A 26,358-nucleotide genomic window follows, 5' to 3' on the forward strand; every position below is an offset into this window, starting at 1 on the left:
TGAGCTCTTTCAATTGTCAGGGAAAGAGTTTCTCTAATGGTGTCAGACAATAACAGATGGTTCTTCCTAGGATCGATGGTGGGACATGGAGGTGGTTGGAACTGATTCAGGTTCCTGTAAAAAAACAATTTTAATAGGCAGATTAAACCAATTGACCTTTCTTAATGAAACTTTACATTAACTTTTAGTATGCAATAGCAACATAACAAGTTACTTTCCAGTTTGGTTTTGCCAACCAAAAATTAGATTGATCAGGCTTCAGTTAAATATTTTCTTTTTACATTTCACATTTTTTTCAGAATTGCTTCCTGGTTGATAGTATACTTAACAACTATCAACTGAAAAATGTAATCCTTTCACTGACTCACTTTGGAAGAATTTCCTGGGGAGGACTTTTAGTTTACTTAGGAAAACAATATATATCGTTATTAGACAACACCTGACCTACCCCAGCTACCCACATACATTCACAATCCACCCTGCTGCAAGTCCAATCTTTTTTGCAGTCTGCCCATTACATCTGTCTAGGTTCCCCCTGCAAAGGGGATCCTCTGACAGGACTCTTCCCACCTGTTCTCCCTTATGGCTGACCTGCAGAAAGGCTAATATAGCACCAGGAAGAACTTGATCCAAGGGGAAAGTCAAGATGAGTCAAAAAAGGCAGGGTAGGGACACCTCAGGGAACAAACAATGCAAAATATAGGAAAAGAACTTGACAAAAACAGTCAGGATGCTTTCATGTTTCTACAATAGCTAAGCACCTGTGAAAAGGGTGAACAATGAACTTCTGAAAAGAAAAGGAAAAGAGCAGGAACTTGAAATGGGAAACTTTAATGTTATGTGTCTTTAATATACTGGTCAACTGGAATCTACAGTTTTTCTGTTCACAGATAATGCAATATCTCAGTTTTGCTCAAATGTGCTCGCTTCAGCATGTTTTCTGTCGGATTGCGTGTGCTATTAGGCTATATCACTGCAGATGCGAAGAGCAAACAAGATGGGGCACAGGACTTCTTAAACATTAACCTGGGTTGGAGCATTTTTTAAAGAAGAGGAGCTCTAGCCTGAGGTAGCAGGGAAGCGACTAGTAACACTGGGGGTGCCTAACACATTGGCACTCCCCGATCATTTTACCTTTCCTTCTTCTTCAAAGGAATAATGTCACGGGGAAATTACTTTTTTCAAAATACATCAGTTTATAGCTCTCCTTCAGCAGAATCTTTAACTGAAATCTATTTTTCAAAAATACTTTTTTTATATTTAATTTTGAAATTTAACATGAGGCAAGCTCATGCATAATGAAGTGAGATGTCTGTCCACACACCATTATTAAAAAACAAAACATTTTGGACATTTTTTTCAGTACCTTATTTTTTGTTTTACTTTTGTATGTTACAATCTTTTACAACTTTCTCCAACCTGAAGATTCAATATTGTGATATTGTATTTGATTGTAGAACCATACTATACATAAAAAAGATACACAATGTTTTATAGCAAGCATAAACACACTTTCCTGATGACAGTATCCCTTTAAGGTTGGTATCACACAAGGTGCTTTTCAGCTGGCTAATGCAATAGCACACCTGAGGCATCTCTAGCCCAGTGCATTTCAGACAGATGAGAAGCTTCGCAAACAGTATCCTGCAGCTTCCATAGCAAATGCTTTAAAGGAGCAGTTCAGTGTAAAAATAAAAACTGGGTAAATAGATAGGCTGTGCAAAATAAAAAAATGTTTCCAATATAGTTAGTTAGGCAAAAATGTAATGTATAAAGGCTGGAGTGGGCAGATGTCTAATAGAACAGAACACAACTTTCTGCTTTGCAGCTCTCTAACTCTGAGTTAGTCAGTGACATTAAGGGGGCCACATGGGACATAACTGTTCAGTGAATTTGCAATTGATCCTTAGCATTCAGCTCAGATTTAAAAGCAACAGATATGACCCATATGGCCTCCTCAAGTCATTGATTGCTTACTGACTGCCTCAGTGGAAACCAAGGGAGCAGCAAAGTTGGGTTCTGGCTATTATATTAGACATCCAATCACTCCAGCCTTTATACATTACATTTTTGGCTAACTATATTGAAAACATTTTTATTTTGCACAACCTACCCATTTACCCAGTTTTTATTTTTAAAAGGCCTGCAGATGGCTATGCCTTATCACACCAACTAACATTTTACAACATTTTCTGTAACAATACATTATATTACATTATAGTATATGTAATACATTATGAATTATATTACAAATCTTTCCAGGTCATACACATTAAGTTAACTTAAAAGGTGCAACTACTTTAAAGTTATTTTTTTTTATTTTTAAGCAAATTTTCAATTGGCTTTAATTTTTTAAAGTTCTGACTGAATAGGGGTCACTGACCACATCTAAAACAAATGTTCTTAAGGCTGCACATTTATTGTTATTGCTTTTTTATTACTCATTTTTCTATGTAGGCTCTCTCATAATCATATTGCAGTCTCTCATTTAAATCAATGCATGGTTGCTAGGGTAATTTGTACTCTAACAACCTGACTGCTGAAATTGCAAACTGAAGAGGTGCTGAATAAAAAGCAAAATAATAAAACAAAAACACACCAGAAAACCAGTTGCAAATTGTCTCAGCATCTCACTCTCTACATCATATTAAAAGTTAATTGAAAGGTGAACAACCCCTTTAACCCTTTAACTGGCAAGAACATAGCTGGAATAAAAAGGCTCTAAGCGACAAGAACGTAGGAGCTACGTTCTCTATGAAATGCAGATCTGCCTCCCTTTTCTCCTCGATGGCCCCCACAATGTCCCAAAAATGCAACAATGTCATCAAGAGACATCTGCTGTGGGGGTATTTAACTTCAGCCCACCTAACGCTGCCCCCCAAATCCCTCGTGATCATGGATGGTCATGGAGCCTGCCTACTGTCAGCTGTGGTCCTCCTGTGTATTTGCCCGCAAGATCTGCCTTGCTTACCCCAGGTGCAACTTTTACGCATCTATTTTATACACACTACGCACTTATTGTACATTTTGCCTAACTTTCTTTGTTGTTGCAGTTTTCCTCTTTTTACACTTAATTGTGCACACACATACATTGACACACACACACACACATACACACACAAAATCACCTTTTGTCTTTTATTGCATTTTCAGTGGTTAAATTGCATTTAATATATTGTATTACAGTTCATTTACTGGCTTTTGATTATTTCTTGCTTATTCTTGATTGTTCCTAATTGTTTTTACTGAACTTTAACTGGTCTTTATTACTTTTTATTGCTTGCCTTACTTGTTTTTCACTTTTTTATACTTTTCATTGATTTTATTGCATTTTTAGTTGTGTGTTGCTGCTCCCTTACTGGCTTTTGATTTTTCTTCATCTTTCTTGATCTTGATTGTATTTATTGAATTATCAGTTCTGTGTTGCTCTTTCTTCTTATTTACTGCTTGTGTTAGGTTTATTTTTCAAGTGGTCAGGTATTTTGCACTTGAATCACACAACATAATCACTTTTTCTTTTATATTGAATTTTTAGTTATTTTGTTGAGTTCTTCAGGAGTGTTGCTGTTCATTATGTTCATTGTTTGTAAATCATACATATCATAGTGTGATTAGTGTAAAATGAATATATCTGTATATTATTTTGTATAAGTACTATGGTCAAATTACCACTCACCAATGTGATAAAGTATATTTATTGTATGAAATTGTTACAAAATATATGGAGAATACAAAAAGCCAGCCAATCATACACTTGTATATTAAATGGAGTATGGTTAAATGCTATCAGAAAGTGAGTGTCATACTTAGGTCCAATAGCATTACGCAATAATAAAACAGAAATGCATGTCAACTCACTTCAAACATTTATTTGTGCAAAATCACCAAAAAAAATTCAGACAATATAAATAGTTAATTTCTTACATACCACTTGGCAGTGTCCCCTTAGTGTCTCCATACCCCATACAGGCCACACCCTCCTGATGCGTTTCACACCACTGAGTGCTTCATCAGAGGAGGTGAGAGGAGAGAGGAGGTCAATCATACACTTGACAGCCTAAAGCAAAATCCCCTCCCCTCCACAGCAGCCTAACAACAGAACAATGGGAAGGTAACCAGTTAGCAGCTCCTTGACACAAGATAACAGCTCCCTGGTAGATCTAAAGCCGGCCATACACAGGCCGATAAAAATCCAGTCGGATTGTGGCTGCATCTGTTCGTTGATGCAGCCCCATGATCCGACCGCCCCTATTGGCTGCATTTTGGGCCCTAGGGCCCACGATTGGATCAGCCTGACAATGCCCACCTCAGTGTGGACACATTGTGGAAATTGCTAAGTGAGCGGATCTCTACGTGTATGGCCACCTTTAGAACAGCACTCAATAGTAAAAATCCAGGTCCCACTGTGACACCTTCAGTTACATTAAGTAGGAGAAACAATAGCCTGTCAGAAAGCAGTTCCATAGTGCAGCACTGGCTCTTTCTGAAAGCACATGACCAGGCAAAGTGACCTGAGATTGCTCAGGCGGCAGCAGCCCCTGAAACGCTACTGGAACTATAGTAGTGTTTTTGAAGCAAACAGATAAGTTTTACCATTGCAGGGCAACAGTACATGACATTTTCATTACTAGATGTCTAACATACCAGAACACAACTTCCTGCTTTTGAGCTCTCTTGGTTTCCACTGACTGGTTACCCTGGTGACCAAGCAGTAACTTGAGGGGGGGGCACATGGGTCATAATTGTTTGCTTTTGAATCTGAGCTGCATGCTAAGGATCAATTGCAAACTCCTGAACAGTTATGTCCCATGTGGCCCCCTCCAAGTTGCTGACTAACTCAGAGTTAGAGAGCTGAAAAGCAAGAAGTTGGATTCTGGCTATTATGTTAGACATGCAGTCACTCCAGCCTTTATACATTACATTTTTGCCTAACTAACTATATTAGAAACATTTTTTATTTTGCACAGCCATTAATCCAGTTTTTATTTTTATACTGAACAATTCCTTTAAAGTAATGAAAATATCATGTACTGTTGCCCTGCACAGGTAAACTGATCTGTTTGCTTCAAAAACACTACTATAGTTAAAATAAACTAGCTACTGTGTAGCAATGGCAGAAATAAACTGGGTAAATACATAAACTGTGCCTATCTAGCCAAAAATGTATTTTATATAGGCTGAAGTGAATTGATGTCTAGTGTAATAGCCAGAACTCAACTTCCTACTTCTCTCTAACCTGTTATCAGTCAGCATCTTAAACGAATTGTTCAGTGTAAAAATAATGAATAAATGGATAGGCTGTGCAAAATAAAAAATGTTTCTAATATTGTTAGTTAGTCAAAAATGTAATGTCTAAAGGCTGGAGTGACTTGATGTCTAATATATCAGTCAGAACACTACTTCCTGCTTTTCAGCTCTCTTGGTTTACACTGACTGGTTACCCTGGTTACCAGGCAGTAACCAATCTTTTGAAGGGGGGCCACATGGGTCATATCTGTTTCTTTTCAATCTGAGCTGAATGCTGAGGATCAATTGCAAACTCCCTGAACAGATATGTATCATGTGGCCCCTAGAGTTATAGAGCTGAAAAGCAGGAAGTAGTGTTCTGGCTATTATATGAGACATCCAGTCACTCCAGCCTTTATACATTACATTTTTCGCTCCCACACAAACTGCTTGCTATTTCATCCCAATTATTCTTGGGACCCCTAGATGAAATATTATAACTTCAAACATATTTGTAATAGGTTCAGACTTCAGACTGACTGATACTGCACCTAATCAGGGCTCCACAACACAATTCTTTTTACTGGTACTCTCAATACTAAGACCCAGGGCTGCCATTAGAAATCACGGGGCCCCGTACAACAAAGTTTTTGGGGCCCCCTGGGCCCCGCCCACACTGATGACCAAGCTCCACCCCATATCCCGCCCACTCCACATCGCAGTTAAAAGACCACACAGACATTAGCGCTAAAAAAGTAACCCCCCCCCACAAGTTGTAAAAAGCTATTGATGGTCAGGGCCCCCTTATAAAAAATTGGGGCCCCAAAAAAAAATGTTAATTTTTTTTTTAAAAAAAAAAAACATTGGTGGCAGGGGCCCCCTTATAAGTTAATAAAAACTTGGGGCCCCAACAAAAAAAAATGTAAAAAACTTCAATTTCGGCTGTTTTCGTGACTTCGGGTCTTTGCGCTGCTTCAGGACTTTGGCTTCGGCTGTTTTCGTGACTTCGGGTCTTTTCGGCGCTTCGTGACTTTGTGACTTCGGCTTTTTCCGTGACTTCGGGTCTTTTCGGCGCATTGGCTTCGGCTTTTCGGCACTTCCGCATTCGGCAACGCAAGAGGCAAGACGTACGGCTCGGGCGCTCGTAAGGGGGGCCCGGATCTTCAAAAAATGCAGCGCTGCCGGGCCCCCTTTCATGCCCAGGCCCGGTACGCTTGTCCCCCCTGTCCCCCCCTGATGGCGGCCCTGCTAAGACCAAAACACCCAACATACAGGAAAACAAAGAGTAGCTGCCTGCTTGTCCCTGCAAACATAGATAGATTGCACTGGGGCCGATAAAGATTTTTTAACCTGGCCGATCAAGTTTCGGACAGATGTCGGATGTAAAATCACAAGATGTGCGATCGTTTGAATCCCACTAACTGAACGATAATTTGTCAGATTGGTCGGACTTCGCCAAAAATCGGTCGTTGGCAAGAGAAATCTTTGCATTTATGGGGAGCTTTTTACAGAAGCTTCCAGCAGGTACAATGTCTGCTGCTGCTTTGTTTCACATTAATGGTCCCTGGACCCTGCTATTTTCTTGTCAATAACTCAAAGCCCAATACCATAAAACTGAGTAATAAGATGCAATGTAATTATCATTCATTTAAATACTTTTTTGCAGTAGTTTTACAAGTAGGGTTTCCACATGGCCGGTAAAAATGATGGTTGATCCCAATGTTATTATTAGGGAAAAAAGATAAATATATAGGAATGCCGGTATTTTTTTCCAGAAAAGGTGGAAACCCAATTATTTAATCTGTGTTTGCATAACTGTCCACTTTTATAATTACTGATCACATTGAAATTGCTGAATACTTAATTTTGTTTTTCAGTGATTGTCAGTTCTTTGGACTAGTGTGTGTGTATATACAGTGTACATATACAGTGTGTGTGCACTTACAAAGAATACTATAGTTTGGGGGTATTTTACAGGTAAGGGGGATGTTTAGACTGAAAATCTGCAAAGTGTACTTAGAGCGCAACCCCAAACATAGCTATTGATCCAAGTTTAGGGTGCTTGGAGGCTGCGTTTTTTGGTGCACCCATACCTGTGGGGTAACATTTTTTTCAGAAGAACATCGGGCCAAACCAGAAAATTTTATAGACAACTACGTCCACAGTTATGCATGTAGGAAATGAAAGATGGTGCCGCTGAATAGCTGCAGGTGTGTACTTTCAAGAAATATATATTTTGTGGGGGGTATTTCACAGGTAAGGGGGTGTTTAGACTGAAGAACTGCAAGGTGTACACAGCCCCAAACTTTCCAGCTAAAATTGCCCTTAAGTATTGCCCATTTTTTGGGGTGTTTGTGGGCCTGGTCTTTAGGTGCACCCATACATGCGGGGTATCGTTTTGTTTGGGAGAAATTGCAGATTGATATTTAGCAGTTTTTTTTAGTTGTGCAATTTTGGGGAGAACTCCTTTATTTCAGGCCAAACTGCAAAACTCTACAAAGAACTGCTTCCACTGTTTTGCATGTAAGAAAGCAAGGATGGCACTGTTGAATAGCAGCAGGTGTGCAATTTCAAGGAATATATAGTTTGTGGAAGGTATTTTTTTGGTAAGGGGTGTTTAGAATGAAGAACTGCAAGGTCTGCACTTAGAGCGCAGCCCCAAACTTTCCAGTTAAAATTTCCCTTATATATTACATATAAAATCAGGATACTAATACATATCTGGTAACATTGGATTCAGCAGTCAGTAAAAGTAATTCTTCTTTGAAAAAAACACAAAATAAAAATACTTTATTCTTTATTTCACTTTTTTTACATATTTCAACAAAAAAAATTATATCTTCAGAAAAAGTACAAAATTTTGTTTTTGTGTTTAAGCACAATTAATTACAGAAAAAACAAGAAGTAATGTGCCTTATTTCATGTAGGTTTTCTTGTCAGAAATCTTAAGTAAATGAGTGCAAAATGTCTAAAAACTGCTTGGCAGTAGATGTTCACATTTAGGACAAATTGGCTGGCAGGGAAAGTGTTAAAGATGAACTAAAGCAGAAACCATGTAATTTATATGGAGATTTCATGCCTGACTGTGGTGGAAGGGGTAGGTATCACAACAGGATTAGTGTAGAAAACCAACAGTGTTGATTTTCTGTTGTAACTGAAAGAAGAAACATTCAGATCCCATTCCTGGGAGTGCTTGGTCCTGGGTCATTTTTGTTTTTGAATCTCAGGAATGCATAATAAAATTCACAAGAAATTAAGCTGTTCAAGTCATGAAGTTTACAAAGTGGCAGACTTGTGCTGCCAGTAAATGCTGAGCATGCTGAGAATTGCTTGTGTTTTTTTGGGTATAAAAATATGAATGCATGTTCAGAAATCTTTTGGCCATTTCTAGTGGTAGCTGTTTCCATATACCGGTATGAGTTGAATTCTTAATATGTATAAAGGGATGGGATTTTTTTCACCTTCCTCTGGATGAACAAGAAACTAAGTAGGCATTATATGAAGTAGGTTGAACTTGATGGAAGTATTTTTTCAGCATCAACTACTTTGCTACTTTGCAGCCTATATTGTTACTATGTCAGTATCGGTCCAACACTTCCAATTTTACTTTCCCTACTCTGTTTCCTTCATCCCTTTCCTTTTTATCTTTCTTAGCAAGTAGCAGTGTCACTGCCCTCTGCTTCCAGAACAGCAGCCATTCTAAAAGTACAGTGTATTAAAGATTCCAGATTCCAACCTAGGCTACAGGCATTTAAACCATTATTTCTTCCAGTGTGAATTACTGTTTTATAATAGTAGGGACTGCATCCACAGTGTTGGTGAAGCCAACTGATTAACCAACCAGTTAAGAAGCATGAAAGTAACTGTAGGAGTTAGTCTTGGCTTTTTATGCCCTAGAAACGTTTACATATTATACTGCCTTGCAAACAGAAACCAATATGGCTTCACTACTAAAGAAATTTCCCAACAGTTATTTTTACATGTCCATTCAAGCAACTGTAATAATCCTGCATTTGCCTGTGAGAGATTTAGATATCCAGTGAATTCAAGTGTTAAATGTTACACACGGATGTGGATCAGTAAAATACGTTTCATTTCATATTCCAGAGTGCATTACTTCAAGAAATACAGTTCAGATACAATAACTCTAAGCAGCAGTAAATAAAGGTATAGTTGGTATACTCAGTATAACAGTATACGCAGAAAGAAGTATATTGTCTACCCAATTAAATAAAGCAGGGATTTAAACCTTTTTTTTTTCTTTTCTTAAAACCTTTTAAAAAGAAAGCAGGGATTTAGCTGCCCTTTAGTACAGTGCTATGGATTACTGACTTTAGAGAATTCAAGAGGCATTGATTAGCTGTATATACATAGAGTATATTTATATCAAGAGATTAACTTTGGGTGTTATAGCCACACCTTGCATTGAATACATATGAAGGTTTCTGCATACTTCTTGGTCTGCACTCCTTGCAGAGGAATCTTTCATCTATGGCAGCCATAAGTAAGGTAACATAAAGCACAACAGTCCATTGTGGTTCTGAATCAAGGTCAAGTGTTTTCTTCCAAGAGAAGTATTTTTTCTCTGCAAGACAAGGCATGATGGTATGCCAAAAATAGTTGCAATCAATCACCCAGTCTTTATATTGACTTTTTGTATGTGATTATTAGTTATATTGATGATGGCCATGTCCTATAGTCCTCAGTTACAGATGATCTCAGGTTCTAGTTGTTTGGATTTGGCTAGACTTCAATGTTTTCACAAGAGACTAGGTTGTGTTGTTGACAGAATACTATGTATATATGCTTCCTTCTAGAACATCTGTAACTGGACAATATTAAAGAAGTCTCTCTCTCTCTCTCGAAACAAACAGAAACACTCACTTCGCACCCTTGGAGAGTGGATCTACTCCACACACAGATCCATGTATTCTGCAAAAAAGTTACATGTTTCTAAAGATGGGAACTTTCCCGCACGGTTCTAACCAACATTCTTTTCCCAGTCAGCCCCACAGCGGAAGATACAGGAAATGCATTTGGACTCAGACACTGATCTCCCACAGTCACAGCAGTCAGGAGTAGGAACACTGCTGTTTTGCTCTGCTTTTTAATCATTTTAGGCTGCTGTTCGGCCAATAACTTTCTCTGATTTGTGTGGTGTGGTGTTGTCTATGTTCTGTTGTTCTGAAACCTGAATAGACCATTGAATACAAAAGAGCGGGGTATCAATTCAATAGTGTAAACTATAACTGGGTCAGAGGATGTCATTACATAATACGGTCTATTCCTCCCACTCACCACCAGCTGATGTCTGAGAGCTAAACTAGAGCTCAGTACTTATTTTTCTCACATGGGAGTTTTGCAACACTCTCCTCTCGTTGAGCCCACAGAAGGGCTGTGTCTGTCATAATTACTTCTTAGCTCTTGCCTTGCTGACGAACACACTGAGCTTCGTGACACAGCAGCCTACCCTCTCCCTTAAGACGACTATTTGAAGCACTGTCAGGGATCTTTCAAAGGTACTGTAAGAATTTTTTTTTCAACGATTAAAAACATACTAGTTAGTTGCGTAAAGACACAAGCGAAGGCAATTTAAAAAAAATGAATCACTGAAACAATTTATTCATCAAACTGCTTATCCTTTCTTACATTTAAGTGTTTATTAATTGCTGCCTCTCACTTTCAAAAATGCTGGAAACGCCCCACTTCAAAAAAGACCTTACAATTCTTTAATTTAGGCTTGGAGTACTAGCTCTCACTAATATCATCAGGAAACTTAGATGTAGCTATTGGTAAATTAGCTCTCATATTCTCAGATTAAACACAGGACAAGAATCTGCCCCTCTGCTGGCACCAGCCTTCTCCTGTGACTGCACCTGGAGCCACTTTGTCAGACTGGGTGCAGGCACATGGATTCGATTTTGGCTCCGAAGCATGCATTTTGACGCTGAAATATGCACAATGTGCCTGCACCTGGGCAGCCAGTGTGGTATTAACCTTAGTTGCCCTGACTGCTAAACTGTTTTTGGAATTGGTTGTGCCTATGGTGTGCCTCAAATCAAGTCAGTAGCCCAAATTCCTTGTGGAAACTGTTTGATCATCCCTGTTTGTTAGGAACCTATGTAGCTATTATGCAATGACCACACAAACAGTGTGTTAATCGTAGAAAATAGGTATGGGTCTATAAAAAAAAAGTACATTGTGGGTTCTACCAGCATAATTCTGGCTAGTGGCAAGATTGCCCTATTTCCCAGCAGATGCAATCGGAACACTTTCATTGTTGCATGTTTAGGTCTCGTACATGTTAATCACTTGCCCCTTTTTTGCACATTAAAAGCTAGGATGTGCTTTTCTATAAACAAATTGTTTTTCTGAGGTTTTCCTGCTGATGTTATGAATAAGTCTAAAAAATCTAAGTGTCGTAGTAACTGCCTGTTAAAAGTTTTGAAATTAATGTTCATTATCTTCACTATCACACACTATCATGCACTAGGTTCACTATCTTCACAATATATCTGTGTAGTGTATGGTAACAACGTGTAAGATTTCTCTAAGATTAACTTAATTAACTTTAATGTTATTGTCACTTGTGCTTAAATAAGGTAGTTTATTTCCTGATGGCTGATGTCGTTGGCTGTGTAGTGTTTCCTTTCTTTCTACATTATGACTGAAATCCAAGGTATAAATTTAAAGAATACACAACATTCTGTTACTAGACTTATTTAAAACACATTAGTAGACATTTATGAACTCAGGTGCTCGTAAATGTAGGCAATGGATAGTGCATGCAAATTCTTATAATAGTCAAATTCCAAACATGGTTGTAGTTCTCTTGCCTCTTCGGTTGAATTGTGCACAGCATCTCTTATTGAACCTGGGAAACCCTGATGCTACCTCCAACCCAAGCATCATTGTTTTCCATGGTTCCAGCCAAGGCTGTATTTATATATTGGAACCCGAGGGCCTGTACCTAGGGTGGCAGCTTTAAAGGAGTGGCCCTCGGGTGCCAATATAACAAATTCATTAATTTGCTATTTAAAAATAAATAATCTATCCTGCAGCTATTTTGGGGGTTAGGAGCTAGTTTGTAATAGTGTTGTAGTAGTTTAATATGTTTTTTGCATGTTATAACACACAGAATTCACCTCCTCAACTAATAAAGTTCTGTGACACCAGATCTAAATACAGTGTTGTTTTAAGCAACCAGTTAGGCTGTAGGAGCATATTGTAATAGGCAGACAAATGAGGATGATACAAAAGTCAGGCAACCCGGAAACAGCAAGGCTGATGCCATGTAACTGTGGCTGAGAAATAAAAAGGCAAGGCAGGAAGGCAAGGAGAGAGCAGACACAGATCTGGCAGCAGCCATTGATTCATGAATTCAAGAGAAGCTTTTTGGATATTTGAACTTAATACACATGCCCCTCTGGGTTTGAATTCCAGATGGGATATTTCATACAGTGTATATAATCTGATATGTAAATTGTAATTTGTACCTGAGTTTGCCCATTGTTGGTCTGTCTGATTTTCTTGGAGAGACTCATACATAAATAAACATGTCGTGGCATCCATTAATTATATATTTGGGTATGTCCATTTTGCAACAACATGTATTTTCTAATAGAGTAATAATTTGTATATATGTAATATTTATATAGTCTCTTCTCCCTCTGTCACAAATTTTTGTACATTTTTTTCATATTGAGATATTTCAAACAAAATTGTACACATTGTTTTTGAGCCTTTTGTTCAGTAGATATCATCAAGTCATTCGTTTATACACTTAATACAGTGCCATCTTGTTAAGCCTATGATTAAAGGGTGTTCCCAAAATGCATAAGTCATCTATCACACAGCAGCCACTTGTGCTTTTTTAATGCAACAATAAAAAGTGTTTTTTACTTTTGAGGATAGTGTGCTCTACACTACAAAAGATATCTGTCAATGAAGTTCAACCCTTCAGTGTTTTTGTCAGAATTTGCATCTTTAAGCATTTCACAGCCAGCAGATTTTGTCTGATTTGGTTATTGCCAGACCCTTTTTGAACATTTTGTACTCTTTCATTTTACGGGCCTTTCCTGTGAGGGTCTTTACGTTTACAATATATTGTTTTTGTCAGGACAACCAAAGATTTCAAAATATGCTAGAATTTTGAAGTAATTCAGCTTCTGTAAAAAGATATAGGCTTCTAATGGGGGAATGTAATAAAAGTCGGTAACAGAATAAAACGTTATGTGTCTGTGCAAACAAATTTTGCTTTGCGCAAATTTAATATAGCTCTTGCGAACCCGGAAACTGCTTAGCGACCACTTCCGACAGTGGAAGAAGGTTTGTGAATTTTTTAGTTTGTGCCAGTGAGCAGTGAATGTAATAAATGTGTAAATGTAATAAATGAATGTAATAACACTTACTGAAAAAGTTATGTTTGCTCCAAGCACTTATTAAAAGTGGCCAATGCGCAATGAAAATTCGAAATGTGCAATGCAATAACAGTTTAAGGAAGAATACAACATTGCGAAATGCACATTTTTTCATTCTTATTTGTGCAAATTGTTTTGCTCTTTGCGACATTTTATTACATCCTCCCAAAAAATCATGTTTCCTGTAAAACAAACACATATATCAAACATAATTTATTTTATGTACAAGAACACAGCAGATTTGGAAAGTTCTATATCTGCTGAATGCCTATACCAAATATATAAAGTTTTATGGAGATTTCTCACTTATATAGATCAAAAACTCCAAGCAGTACACCATTTCAAGGCCAAACATTCCACTAACAGTAGATTTACCCTAGAAAATTATGCATTATTAGAAAAAACAGATTCTGTGAATCCAAAATGGGTACATATATTTGTATGTACTCCAAATTGCCAAGCTGTGATTATTTCCTAAAGTTATAATGCCACAAACCTTTCCTAAATTTGGCAATTTTGGTGACATTTCCAAAAATCACCTCAAAACTTCCACCTGCAGCATCTTATCTCCCACATACTATTAGGTACCAGGATAAAACACCCTTAATATGAAATCCGCTGAACAGTTTTATTATGTATGTTTGCCTAAGTATGTGGCATTCGAGCTATCAGTTCTGTAATTCCAGATCAACAAACAACACATTTACTGCAATTTTTGGGGGGCAAAGGTAGGAAAAAGTATGTTCACCCCCAGAAACCATATATTTTCGGAAAGTACATATTCCCCCGAATCCAAATTGGGTATGCATGTCTTTCTACTCCAAAGCACCAAGCTGCAAACCTTTCCTAAACTTGGCAATTTTAGTGACATTTATGAAAATCACCTCAAAACTTCCTTCTGGGAGCATATTATCTCCCACTATTAGGTACAAAGATAAAACATCTTAAATATAAAGCTGAACAGTTTGATACCCAGTGCACATAGGTTTATTGTAGTATATAGCATGTAAAGACCCCAAAATCTACCTTGTGGCTTACATTTACACTGATTTATAAACACTGCCAGATTTATGTGGGATAAAAGCTGCAAAAAATTATGGTGACCCCTGAAACCATATATTTTTGGAAAGTACACATCATGATAAATAAAAAATGATTAATCAGGTTTTTCTACTCCAAACTACCCAACTGCAAAGCTATGCTAAAGGCAAAGGTTTTTATGACATTCCTGAAAATCACCTAAAAATATTGCAATTTTGCATATTTATCTCACCCAAATTCTTACATACAATGGTAAAACACCCTTGAAATGAACACCAAGGGTCTACTGAACAGTTTGATGCCCTATATGCATAGATATACCAAAGCAGGTGGCATGTGCAGAACCCAAATTAAAATAGTGAATATGAATTCTCAGCTGTCAATTTGCCTTCAGTGAACAAAGCCTGCTGACTGCATATTATGTGCCGCAAGACTCCCCTAACAGTACAAAGACCCCCCAAAACCATATATTTTATTTACATATAAGTACATATTCTGATGAATCCAAAATGGGTAATTATTTCTTTCTACTCCAAACTACCATACTGCAAAGCTACACTAAAATAGTGTTTTTTTTATGACATTTCTGAAAATTGCCTAAAAGTATTGTAATTGGCCAAATTTATCTCACCCAATTTCTTACATTCAATTGGAAAACACCCTAAAATTGATGTCAAGGGTCTACTGATCAATTTGATGCCCAATATGCATAGATATACCAAAGCAGCTAGCATATGCAAACCCCAAATAAAAATAGTGAAGAAAATCCAGACTGTGTATTATGTGCCAAAGACCCCCAAACAGTAAAAAGATTCCCTCAAAATCATATATTTCTGTAAAGTACGCATTCTGACGAATCCAAAATGCATAATTATATATTTATACTCCAAGCTGTGAAACTGCAAAGCATTGCTAAAATAAACATAACTAACAACAATGCAAGCATAAAATTACATAAAAAAAAAATCACAAAATACAATTAGGCAAATCAATGAAATAATAGAATAACTGATCCGACAGCGTGGTTAGTGGTCAGAAAACTTGATGCAAGAGTCACGCTGTGAAATCAATAGTTTTTAGGGGAAAAACAAGAGGCAAACTGATAAAAATTAAAAATACAACAACAACAAAATGCTCCTTGTTTTGATATAATAATTCATAGTATTCACACTCTAACTGCAAAAGCAGAGAAAGCAGAGGTTGGCACTAAAATTCCACAATACAAAAATTCATTTTCAGTGACTTGAAACTTAAAATATTAGATAACAAAATTTAATTAGTCAAGATACTGAATCCCTTTTTTGCAAGGCATTATACAGTATGGGTTTACTACTTTCTATCTGGCTAGGCTGGGTGGAGGAGGCACTTTTTGAGCTGCCCAAATAACAGGAATACAAAAAACGGCTAGGTGCAGGAGTGAGGAGGAGAATGGCTCTCCAGCACCAAAGAAGTGGAGGGGGGCAGGTGGGAGTCTGGGTCCCCAGGGCAGGGAGGGGGCCACGCAGGAAGAGGAGGAGGACCCCAGGGCAGGGAGGGGGAGCCACAGGTAGGAGGAAGAAGAGGAGGATACAGGGTCTCAGGGGGCCAGCAGGTGAGAGGAGGAGGAGAGGGCCCAAAGGAGAGGAAGGGGATGAGGACCCCAGCTGAAGATTGGCGCCCAGATTTACCAGTGGCGCGAATGCAGCACCGTTGGAGGAAGTGCTGGCGCGATGGAACGTGTTGTTTGGGGCTCAGTCTCATCGCATTTATGCTGCCAGGAGAAAATTACTCTGGCAGCAGGTAGCAGACAGAGTGAATGCTGTAAACACTATATGCAGAGAAGGGCCTCCTGTGTATAAGCGCTTCAGTGACCTGAAGGTGTGTATTGTTGGCCACAAGGAGAACAAAAGGCCAGAAGTCTGTCAGAGGGCCTCTCCCTCTACTCAGGCTGAAGCCCTATGAGTGCCGGCTTCTGGAGACAACAATGGGCAAAGAGGTGTGTTGGAGGGTGAATACCAGGACACAGATTGGAGATGTAAATGCACTTTGTCAAAAATGTCTTAGTCCATTTTTGGGACATCCCTATCATTTGACCAAATCTGTAATTTCACATTATGCAGTTCACTCTTTTTTAAATCTTACTCCTGATTTGCACTTGGGGAGGTCCTCTCTCTTTTATATACAAAATTGGCATTTCTGCTAGTTGTTTAAGCGCAGAGGTAACATCTATAAAATGGCAAACATTTTTTTATAAGAATTTCCCCAACATAGCACAAATATTTAGAAAGTGAGTTTCCTTTAATCTGCAAAGTGATTTGTCAAGCAGCACACAGCGCCTAGACCTTGTATTTACTTAGAGCAGCTGTGTTGTCATATACTGCATTATCTCCTGCTTGCATCTTTCCAACAATGGCATTGTGTCCTGTATTATAACTTTTACCATTCCATTTCCCTTGCTCTTCCAAGAAACTGAGTTAGTATTTGGAATACCAAAATATTTTGGTAGTGGAGGGGAATGTCTCCACACCAGGCTATGTGCCAAACACACTTACAATTCCTTACAAAGCTGATGATGAAGATCAAGATGATGATCAAGCCCTGGAAGCTCACGGTAGAGGCATGTTCAATGTTTTTGGACAATGTAGTCACTTCCTCAACTTGTTTAGAGGATTACTAATGTAATTTTTTACATTCCAGAACGCAGAGCTATACCCTGCATCCAGTCAGCACCCAGGCTTCCTGTGCTGCCCCCCAGACGTAAGATAAATGTTTATAACTAATAACCCCTTCCTTTCTTTGTGTGTGTCTGTGATTTAAGATGACAAATATGCAGACCACATTTACCTACTGCCTTATGCAAGCTTATCTTTTGTTGGGAGGGTTGTGCCTCTTCAATGTTAATCCGACGCTGTAGCTTTTAAAATTTAAAAAATACTTTTCTTAGAACTAGTCCTTATTATTATTTTATTTATGCCCTTAAACAAATGAACAGTCCATGTTTATTTCCAAAGAGACCCGATTTTTGTGAGCTACAGATTTATGGTATCTTTCCACTCCAATGTTGGCATGTTATTGGCCACCCCACCCTAACATGTAAAAACACACCCAAATCTAATGTTCAAATCTTAGCTTGGGCAATTTAATTCTCAACCATTTGTTTGTTATGGGTTATTTACTTATAAATGTTTTTCTTATTCTTTAGGTAATACTGTTGCACCTGCTGCCTCTACTCCTGCTGCAGGTGTTACTGCTCTGTGATTGGGGGAGAAGCACAGGTTGAAGGACGTCGACCACGTGAGCCACCTGTGGGGGATCCATGGCTCATGGAGGCGATGCAGCCCCGCCAGGATCTTTGGATGAGACGATGGATGGCTCAAATAGATGGTCACTTAAGTGACATCAATTTGATCATCCATTGTGGATGCTGGCAACCCAGCCTCGCCAACCAGAGGGCTCTGCTGAGGGTCAAGTTTCTGGCCCTTCTGGTGGTCCTCCTCCACCCCCTGAGGCTGCTCAAGAAATGCTTGCCAGTAACCCACTAAACCCTTTGTAAAACTCTGCCCTTAATTGGTCAATGGGGGTTGCTACAAATTGAAATGCATGTTGAGACTGCATTCCTCCAGTATCTTACAGCTAGTCAGGGTCGAACAGGGCGGATGGGACCCGGGAAAAACCTAGTGGGTCCGGCTCTTGTGGGCCCCGCTGGCCCAGATCCACTCCCTGCAAAAATGATCTTCATGTCGCTGTGAAAAAACAGTTCATGCGCAAAAACATGCACATGTGAAATCGCGGCAAAAAAAACCCCCAGTGCACATGCGCAATTGCGGAAAAAAAAAATAGTACGCGCAATCACAGTACGACCGTGCAGCTAGGGTACATATTTATATTGAGTATACAAATGTTTATGTGGTGTTCAATAAACAAGTAAACTTTTGTCATGAATACATTATTTTTTTTATTGTTACCAAATGTGTGATATTTTGCCAAACATCAGTAAACCCACAAAAACAAAAACTGTCTCTGTTTCTTTTTAAGTGCTGTACAAAAAGTCAATAAGCATGGGTAATATCATTTGAAACATGCAGTGCAAGTACATGATTTTTCAGGGTATATATCTAACCACCATTTTACCAGAGTCACCACTTCAGTTCCAAGTTGGGACAAGAGAACAAGCGATTCTACAAGAGAAGAGGGATTCTACAAGAAAAACACACACGCAAATATTACTTTTGAACTAGCCACGCACCAAACCCCCACTTTACCAGAGTTACCACTTCAGTTCCAAGTTGGGAAAAAAATCAGTGCCAAATACTCAAGAAAGAGAAACATAGCTAAGCACTATTGCTAGAAAAGGAAACATATAACTTACCAACAAGCCAGCCCTCTGGTATTTCTGGTCTGGTGAAGAGGTCATGGAGAGCTGACTGATGCAGGATAGTGGCATTGTGGACACACCTCTTGAACTGACGAGGCTGCCCGATTGTAGCAGGAATCAGAAGGGCATATTGCTCCTGGTGCTGCTGCTCCTCCTCTGTCTGTTGCTGCCTTTTCTTGCCAAGCAATTATTGGTATGGAGATCAAAAGTGTCAGTTTAGGGGTTAGCCATCTTTAACTCCACTCTATTTTAAACAGCTAAAATAGCATCAAGTGAGAGTTTGGATTGGTAATACAGTATTTATCATCATTCCTTTAACCATTTCCTGGACAGATAGCCTTAATCGAGTTTTCCAGTTTTAAAAACTCGAATATTGAATTTTCGGAGTGGGTCAGGAAACTCTGCATGTCAAAACTGGAGAAGAAATAGTTTCTTTAGAAAAATTGATAGAATTTTGATAAATGTTGATAATCGAGTTTGAGTCTAAACATTAGATTTTTCTGGATTCTATTTTCGAGTCTCATGTTTCCAGGTCCTTGAAGTTCGTATTCGAAAAGTCCAATTTTGCAAAGGTCAGTTTAATAAATATCGAATTTACAAATACCAACTCGAATATATATCAAAAACTCTCTCGAACTAAGTAAATCTGGCCCTAAACGTTTATTAAATTGTACACTACATATAAACATCAGCATATTGCTACACTAAAGAATTTCACTGTGTCGAAGAATGATGTGCAATAATATTAATGAACAGAATACTTTTATTTTTAGCTCATGAAATATTTTCTGTTGAGACTGTTGGTTCTTTCCCATGCTTGTCACTCCTTTAGGTTTCTTTCAAACACTGCATTTTGTACATTCTGAAGCACTTTAGGATGAATCCCAGGGCTTTTAAGGAAAACATGGATCAATGTGATTGTCTTTAAGCTATTGCAAAAACAATAAATATTAGTGGCCATTTCTTAACTCTTCCTTATATGTACAGTACATGCTGCCAAGAAAACCATCTACGGTTTAATTATAACTTTTAAAATGTGTAGACCTTGCTTTTAGAATTTATATCCTGACATTTTAAATGATCAGCTGCTGGTATACTTTTCAGTGGCCTTATTTATGCTGATGGTATGATTAAAGAGGAGGTCATTAAATTGTGCAAAAATATGATTGTTCCATCTGTGCAGCAGATGCTATTTTAGCTAAGGGAAAGGTTTTTAAAGGGGTTGTTCATCTTTAAATTAAGTTTTAGTATGATGTACAAAGGGATATTCTGAGATAATTTGCAACTGGTTTTCATTTTTTATTATTTGTTTTTTTTTAGTTATTTGGCTTTTTATTCAGCAGCTCTCCAGTTTGCAATATCAGCAATCTGGTCGATAGGATCCAAATTACCCTAGCAATGTGCATTGATTTGAATAAGGGGCTGGAATATAAATAGGAGAGGGCCAAATAGAAAGATGAGTAATAAAAAGTAGCAGTAACAATAAATTTGTCGCCTTACAGAGCATTTGTGTTTTATATGGGGTCAATAACCCTCATTTTAAAGCTGGAAAGACTCAGAAGAAGAAGGAAAATAAGTTAAAAACTATAAAAAATAAATAATAGAGACCAATTGAAAAATTACTTAGGGGCCCATTCACTAAGTTCGAGTGAAGGAATAGAGGAAAAATAGTTTGGTTTTCAAATGTTTTTTTTGGCTACTTCGACCATCGAATTGGCTACTTTGACTTTCGACTACGACCTTCGACTTCGAATCAAACGATTCGAACTAAAAATTGGTCGACCATTCGATAGTCGAAGTACTGTCTCTTTAAGAAAAAACTTCGACCCCCTAGTTCGCCACCTAAAAGCTACCGAAGTCAATGTTAGCCTATGGGGAAGGTCCCCATAGGCTTTCCAAGTTTTTTCTGATCGAAGGATAATCCTTCAATCGATGTATTAAAATCCTTCGAATCGTTAGATTCGAAGGATTTAATCGTTCGATCGAACGATTATTCCTTCGATCGAACGAATTGCACAAAATGCTTCGACTTTGATATTCGAAGTCGAAGGATTTTAATTTGCCAGTGGAAAATCGAGGGTTAATTAACCCTCTATATTTGACCCTTAATACATCTGCCCCTTAGATTTGGCCATTCTATAATGTATTAAAAGTTAAAGTAAAGGTGAACCACCCCTTTAAAGGCCCCATTTATATGGGGAAAGCTGATCTTTTTTTATCTTAAATAGTTACAAATTATGTAAGTGCAGGTGCTAAGTATTTCTGGGTCCTCTGCCAAAAAGCCTCTTATTTAATTAAGTTTTAGGAATTCTGTATCTTTTTCTGGCATCAGTGCAGGAGATCACAGGGAAATTCAGGACATTTCAGTAAGAAACTGGGACTGCTGGCTGAGCTGTCAAAATTGGGACTGTCCAATGAAAAATGGTACAGTTGGGGGGTATATGCATGTGCTCTATCTCTAAGAGCCCTAAAACATGTTAGTGTATTTAAAATCTAAAGTGCATATCAGAGGGCACCTCCCTTTAAAAACATATCAGCACAAAAGGTAATAGGCATCTTATAATTGTTAATCCAGCAGCAATACACTGATCACAACGGCAGATGTTTTCATCACAGTCACATGTGGTTGATGTCCACAGGCCTCAGCTCAGTGTATAGCTGTATAACTGCACAGTCACCATTGAGAAATTATATTGTATATTCAGTTAGCACATATATATGTATTTTATAAAGAATAATGTATCCCCTGCTAAAATGTATAAAGATATTAAAAGTCACCTCAGAGTTACGTGGCCTTCCACTCCTCTGTGTCATATGATATCTTTATAAATAGCAATAGGGGGTACATTATCCACTGTATCATAGCTTCTCAGCCTCCGTTGTGATCATTTGTGTCAATTACACCCATTCTCTGATTCCTGATTAGATTGATGTACTTTTCACTAACTGCTTATTCAGGGTGCTGTGTCACTTCCTGTTTTATCAAAGCTTCACCCAGAATGCTTAGCAACATTAAAGACACTGTGCACTAATTAATAATACACATAATAACCAATGACACAAGACATACAGTACACAACATGGGATGGCATGCCATAATTCAAATATACTCAAGATCTTTTTCCTTGGTATACTAGTAAATTAAAAAAGACTTAAGGAATCAGTTATCCCATAAAACAGATCCATCAAGATTACCTCTGCATCTCAGTCCTTCTCACATTTAGAACTGAATGAGGAAATACTTGTCACTAAAGTTATGCTGTAACTTGGAATGAGGTCTGTAATACTGTGTAGTTAAACAAAAATTGGCCTAGGTAATAAAGGGAGGAGAAGAAAAAGGGTGGGTAGTGGAGGGATAAAGCATTTAAATAGGTAGTGTACCCCCTTATTCAATGTAAGTGCAATGAATAGGGCTTGTGCTAAACAAACTTTGTGTCTGTTATTGCTTTTTGCCTGTTGCCCAAGTTACTCTTAACACTTTTACGTCTTGACCTAAATAGAGCAAAGAAGGAAACTGAAGCTACTCAATGCATAGTCCTTGCAAGGTATGTTATTAGATTAACAGTGAATAGTCCCTTCATTCAGCCCTTGCTGTAACTTTTTTGGCCAGCATATAAACAGAAGTTTATTATGCAGAGGGGTTCTCTATGCCCTAGTAATCAAATTATCTGCCTCACAGATATTTTATATTATTTTGTATTTTTTTCTTCTTAAATTTTGTGTCATCCCATATGTTTTGTTTAAGCAATCCTATTTTTTTTAATAGTTATTGAAAACTTTTAAAGAAATGAATAAAAAATAAAAAGCACAGAATTATACATGCGTGCCTAGTTCTCAGAGTTCTCCTTTTTATTGCAATAAACATTTGTTGACTCATGTTAACAAATATGTTTGGAGCAAAGTACATTTGCAAGAAGTAGGGTTGGAAAAATTCCTATGAAATATTATGTTTGCGAAATAACATGAGGTGACTTTTTCTGCACAGATGGATTGGATTTGTCGGCCTGAGACATTCTGTTTGCTGTTGCTGAATCTCTTAAATACTTGGATAAAATTCAGGAAATCAATTTAACACAAACTCTGAAATCATTTATATTTTATTGCTCAATTTTTAAGTTGGTTCCTGTGGTAATCGAAGGGAGGGGCAGCCTAAATACAAATTTTTTTTGCACAGTGCCTTGGTAAATAACCCCTAACTGTGTGTGCATATCCTGGCAGTGTAGCTGATATGGTTTAGTAAATCAGCTTTTCCCCTTTAGTGAAATAAAAAAAAACTACCTGCCACATAGGCCAATGAGAGCATTCCTTGCTCCAGCAGCTTATTAGTAGTGTTAGGTATTGTATAGAGCAAGGAGTGCTAAAACCTAGCGTGACACAGAATTGACATATTCAGAAGAAGAGGTAGTCAGAAGAGGTACCTGACCAGAGCTCCCCCCTGTTGTTTACCCCTGGGCAGGTGCCTCTACTGCCTAACCCTAGTTCCAGCCTTGGTGTGTGGTCTGTAATAGAGAAACAAAATAAAACTGTATACAGGAAGAGATGTATGTTATTCTCTGGGCTGTTTAGAGTAATTTTAGCGGTAGAAAAAAAAGGTTTACTTATTCTTTAATTCCGATGTGTATATGCAGGGCCGCCATTAGAAATCACGGGGCCCCGTACAACAAATTTTTGGGGCCCCGACCACATCCCGCCCACTCCACACAACAGTTAAAAGACCACAAAGACATCAGTGCTAAAAAAGGTAACCCCCCCACACACAAGTTAAAAAGTTATTGATGGTCAGGGCCCCCGTATAAGTTAAAAAAAACTGTGGTGCCACTGTTTTTTCCCACAGCCTACCAGTACAAGCAATGATTTTGCTGTTGTTTCTCATGGGCTGGATGCAGCCTCGACAAGGCTTGTTTGCTAAAAAAAATTTTGCGGACATTGCACGAGGCATGATGTGGGCATTATGGTTACAGTTCATTTATGTAAGCTTATTGTTATTCTTTCTCTTTTTGGTTTGTTTTCTCTTTATTCTCTTTTTCTCTTTTCTTACTTTGATCCCCCGCTCTAAAAGGTTAACTGCTGTTTTTTCTCGAAAGAGTCTCTCTATTAGCAGTATGGTACCTGTGATATTATGGCAAATTTGACCGTTATTTCACATAATGTTAAAGGGTTCAATAGCCCGGTTAAAAGGAGAGCTGCATTTCAATTTTATAAGAAAATACGTGCAGAGGTGGTTATGCTGCAGGAGACTCACTTTTCAATTGGTGATATACCCAAATATTTTGATAAAATGTATTCGCAGGTTGTACATACCACTTATGAATCCAAAACTAGGGGAGTTGCAATCTTTTTTAAAAAAGGTTTACCATTTCATATTGATCATATTGTAAGGGACCGTGACAGCAGATATGTTATTGTTGTGGGAAGTTATAACGGGAGAAAGATTACTTTAGCTAACATATATGCTCCTAATGACTCTCCAAATGCATTTTTGGTAAATTTTCTTTATACGTTAGAGTGCCACACTGTAGGGCAACTTATACTTGCAGGGGATTTTAATATAGTATTGCAAGCATCGTTAGACCGCTCTAGTTTGACAGTACACTCTAGGGAAGCGTCTAAAGCAGTTAAGCGTCTTCTAGGGTCCTTAATGTTGATAGATACTTGGCGATATGTCAATCCCACTGTCACCAAATACACATATTATTCCCCTGTACATGACTCGCTTTCTCGGATCGATTATATTTTAGCTCATTCTGATTTTATACCACAGATTCAGGAGGTTGACATTATTTCAGTGGGTTGGTCTGACCATAATGTTTGTACTATGGTGATCCGGATGGCACCTTCACTCCCCCCGACTCGGTTATGGTCCCTTAATGAGTCATTACTGTTAAATTCCCTAAACTCCTCAAAACTTTTTTTTTACATAATTGTACATCTGATATATCTCCCATTATATGGGCAGCCTTTAAGCCTTTTATACAAGGCCATCTTATTAAAATCGAAACATACACTAAAAGAATTAGACAACAAAAGATAAATCAGTTAACTAGAAAATTAACATATTGTTTTGGCAGTCCCGGTCAAAATACTGCAGAGATACAGATATTGAAACGTGAATTGGCGGATTTGCAACTTACTGAAGCTGAAAAAAGTATTAAGTGGACCAAACATAGATTTTATGCTTTTTCGAACAAGGCCTCCACTCATTTTGCTAAACGACTTAAAATAGATGAACAGGGGCCACCTATCTCCTCTATTTTTAATCAGACAGGTCATCCAGTTTCAGATCCTACAAGCATTTCAAATGTTTTTCAGAGTTATTACAGCATTTTATATAATCAACCATTTGCTCCAGATATGGACAAATGTCTCGCAGATTTGGCCCGATTGCAGTTACCCCGTATCGACCATCAGCAAAATTTGTCTTTGAGCGCACCTATTACAGAGGAGGAGGTAGAACAGGTAATCAAAAAGCTTAAAAATAATAAGGCTCCGGGTCCTGATGGATATACAGCAAAGTTTTATAAACATTTTTCGACGTTGTTGATCCCTCATCTAGTAGCAGCCTTTAATAACATTATGCAGGGGGCAGCCCTTCCCCAGGAAATGATGAAAGCTATTGTATCCCCTATACCGAAACCTCACACTGATCGACATCAGTATACCAATTATAGACCTATTTCTATGATTAATGTGGATTTAAAATTGTTCACTTCTATATTAGCAGCTAGGTTAGCATCATTTTTACCGCATTTGATACATCCTGATCAAACAGGGCTTATTACCACACGTAATGCGGCCGATAACATTAGGAGGATGACCAATGTTGTCCAGCGTGTTAATAAAACTAAAGAGCCGTTATTGATAGTTAGCCTCGATATTCAGAAAGCTTTTGATTCTGTGCAATGGTCATATATGTATGCGGTTTTACAAAAATTTGGAATAACTGGGAAATTTTTACAAGCAATTCAACGAGTCTATTCTAATCCTACTGCTCGTACTAAGGTTAGAGGTCATCTGTCGGAACGGTTTCCTATTAGCAATGGTACGCGCCAGGGGTGTCCCTTGTCACCGCTCTTATTTGCGCTGGTAATGGAACCATTGGCGCAAATGATTCGATCGCATGCTAACATTTCTGGTTATCATTGGAAAGGTGGAAAGGAATACACAATCAGTTTGTATGCTGATGACCTATTGCTGACACTATCTAGGCCAGAAATCCCCAACCAGTAGCTCGCGAGCAACATGTTGCTCACCAAGCCCTTAGATGTTGCTCCCAGTGACCTCAAAGTAGGGGCTTATTTTTGAATTCCGGGTTGTAGG

The 26,358-nt window shown here is 38.1% G+C and overlaps 1 protein-coding gene across 1 annotated transcript in view; it reads left to right on the forward strand.

Annotated features, from left to right (window-relative positions):
* The first annotated feature begins 10,607 nt into the window (after positions 1-10,607).
* The window catches only part of tbxa2r.L (thromboxane A2 receptor L homeolog), a 54,230-nt gene continuing 38,479 nt past the window's right edge, over positions 10,608-26,358 (forward strand). Inside the window, 1 exon segment of the mRNA NM_001093555.1 lies at positions 10,608-10,745. The gene's annotated coding sequence lies outside the window, so the exon portion shown is untranslated.

The sequence above is a fragment of the Xenopus laevis genome, chromosome 1L (assembly GCF_017654675.1).
Source record: "Xenopus laevis strain J_2021 chromosome 1L, Xenopus_laevis_v10.1, whole genome shotgun sequence".
Lineage (NCBI taxonomy): Eukaryota > Metazoa > Chordata > Amphibia > Anura > Pipidae > Xenopus > Xenopus laevis.